Source organism: Pinus tabuliformis, chromosome X (genome assembly GCF_031772625.1).
Source record: "Pinus tabuliformis cultivar Carrire ecotype Pingquan chromosome X, CPIR1, whole genome shotgun sequence".
Taxonomy (NCBI): Eukaryota; Viridiplantae; Streptophyta; class Pinopsida; order Pinales; family Pinaceae; genus Pinus; species Pinus tabuliformis.
Window position 1 is genome coordinate 248,729,197 of NC_142308.1, and position 3,445 is coordinate 248,732,641.

Here is a 3,445-nt window from a genome sequence, read left to right on the forward strand (position 1 = left end):
AAGTGTCAATTTTAGGAGGAGCCTCGTAAGTGAGTTATCATTGATGTGTTGCTTCCTAGCTTGAGGTCAAGGAAAAAGGAAATATATTTGAAGTCATCTCTACTTCAGTTCCTTAGATTCAATGAGAAAAATAAGAATTTATTTGTAGAGTCCTCTTAGAAGCCTTTCCAATGGTCAATGAAACTTGATCTAACTCTCACGAAATATTGAGAAAATCAACATTGAATTTTGGTAGTTTAAGCAAAGTTCCAACTATTAAGTGTGCCATTAATATACCTAGTGATTAGTCTAATTATGGACTACCATTATTTCGCAATCCTAACTTTGTGGTAGTTGCAAAGGTTTGGTGAATTGGTTTCCCTGGGGGCTCGGGGACAAAAGTTGGTAACAAAAGGTTTGGCGAATTGGTTTTCCCGAGGAGCCAAAGAAAACTTTGCTAACAATTTACAAAAACCACATTGGTTGCTAACAATGTAACCCTAACACTGCAGCCCTGGTTGATTTACAAATGGTAGACAAAAAAAATGGACTGGGGATGGGATGAATTGGAAAATGTGTGTTGTGGAAGTGAGATAGGCGGCAAAAATTGATTAGCTCACCACGACGACATGGAACATATGACATGGATGAGCAGATGATGTGGCACACAGTAAGTGGGACAGGTGGAAAGTGGATTCAATTCTTTTGGGCGGCCAAGTGGTCTATTTTTTGGTGACACATGGCACCACCCTGAGGATCCCACATTTAAGGATGATGTTAGATACACGTTGTAGTGACATGACATGATTTTAGGGAACACCAGTAAATAACATGATGATTTGGTTGATTAAAGTTTATACTAAAGTATTTTGGGATTAGTCTTTAATTCTTAGCCTTTTGGCCCTAAACGATTTTTGAAGGACTGGTTGATTGAATTTGCTTGGTGACTTATGACCACAATGACACTATTGAGAAATGGCAATAAGAAATTCTAGTTTAATTTGTCCTTGAATTAAATTGAGAATTAAAATCAATTTCTATTCTCATAGAAACTTGTAAATAGCTAATTAAGTTTAATTAACTTAATTAGCTTATGAATTTCGAGTTGGAAGTCTTTCTATAGTCATGTATATGTTATCCCTAAGTTTTAGGGGTCAAGTATGAGTTTAAATTGAGTTGGAAATTAGATCACTCTGTTTACTGAGTTAAGTTCAATTAAATTAGTTCTAAATTGTTTTTGGAACTAATAGAGGACTAACAATCAGTTGGTGCACTAATGCATCCACTAGTGCTACGCCAATTAACTTAAGATTCGCTCATGAGAAACTCATGCATGTCAGTTCGGAGAAAGACCCAGTTGAGACTAGAGCGCGGGGACAGTGTACTATCAGTGGTATTATTTACTGGAGTGTAAATATCATGCATGAGTCAGAGATTGATCCTATGTTTGGATTGCGTAGTTTTGGAAGCATGAAATCCGTTTAAATACAGGATATTCATCCTAGGAATTATGCAAGAGATTACGAGATTGAAGAGTTGTAGAATTAGCTAAGTGTTGGCCAATAGCTAGGTTGTGAGCTCAAAGAGTTGAGCATACTTGTGCAAATTTTTTCTAGTGAGAACAAGCTTTGTATCTTCACTCATATTTCTGATATATGCAATATAGATAACGGGGTTTTGAGTAGTGGCTTTCCCAATATACATCTTGTGTTACGCGCCATTAATTTATCTTCTTCTTGGTCATATTATTTTTATCGATCTATTGGCTTCCACTGGTTGAAAGTAGAAGTAGATTCTTGTCATGTGCTTTAGTACATTGCATGAGGTTGTGAATCTATAGTATTTTCTACATGGTATCGGAGCTTAGAACAATATACTAGATATTTCGAAGGTTTGAGTTTTACGTTACAGGTGAAATTCGAATTTGTAATACATACTTCAGGATCGACAGATGACATTCTACAGTTTGTGGCTCGAGTATGCCTTGGAAGGAAACTCAAATTTTATAGCCTGGAGGGATAGAATGGAGGTTGTGTTAGAGGATAATGGCTTGAAGGAATTCCTTGTCAAGAAATTCCTAAGCCTGTAGCTTCAGATGCACAAAATTTGACTGAATGGAAGAAGTGTGTGGCGAAGGTGAGGTAGATAATCCTTGAGGGAGTTCAAGAACACATTGTCTCAAGTCTCCATGGCAAGGAAACTTCGTATGCTATGTGGAAAACATTAATAGACTTGTATCAAAACAACAATGACCAAAGGAAATTGGAACTGGAGGACAAACTTCAAAAAATCAAAATGGAGAAAGGCAAGACGATTCCAAAATAGTTGACCAAGTTCACTCAGTGCCGTGATGAACTTGGAAGTGTTGGAATCATGGTTACCGAGGATGATATGGTGAGTCTTGCTCTTCTAGGACTCCCAAAGAGTTGACATGGCTATCAAGACTCTGTCAATGGTTGGGAGAAGTTTCTAGATTGGGAACGACTGTGGTAGGATTTGATGCAGGAGGAGATTAGGATAAACACCAGGGATGGATCTTCATAAAAGACTGATGATGAAGAGAACTGTGCCTTAGCGATTAAGGCGAAGAAGGGTAAAGGGAAAGCTTCTCGTTCCAAACTAGATTCTTACCATGGAGGTAAGAAGAAAGACACGACAAAAGTTAAGTGCTTTCATTGTCATGAGCTGGGTCATTTCGATACAAATTGTCCACTCAATAAGTCCAAGAAGAAGTCCTCAGGAGGAGCGATGGGTGATGCTTTGGCCTCTCAATTTGAATTGAACTTTTCCCTAATTGCATGCATGGTGTCATCAATGATGGGAAGTGTATGGTACTTAGATAGTGGAGCTTCATTCCACATGACTGACAACAAAGAGTTATTCAGTGGACTAGAGGAGAAAGATCTCTAGATGCATATTGAGATGGGTGACAATGGGAAGTATAGTGTTACTAGATTGGGCACGATTACTTTTTAGAGGGAGCATGGGGCTCCACTCACCTTGAAGAATGTTATGTATGTGCCCGGGCTGAAGAAGAACTTGGTATCCATTGCCATGCTTGAGGATAGAGGCTATGATGTGATCTTCCTCAAAAGGAAAGGTGTTCCTCAACACATAGCCACAGGTCAAGTAAAGAAGATAGGGATTCAGGTGAAGAATGTATATAAGCTGGAGGTAGAGGAGTGTGCTACTTTTAGCACAAAAGCAGAAAGGGTGCAGAGCCAAGACGTTGGCGAGTTGTGGCATAGGCAGTTAGGCCACTTGCATCATGGAGCTTTGAAGATATTGCAGCAGATCTCTACCGATCTTCCCAAAGGTACGCTTGAGCAAGTTGATACATGCAACAGGTGTACTTTAGGAAAATACACCAAGTATTCCTTTCACGACATAGATAGTCGAGCAGAGGCTATTCTAGAGTGAGTCCATTCAGATGTGTGTGAACCATTCTCGATAGCATCCACGGCCA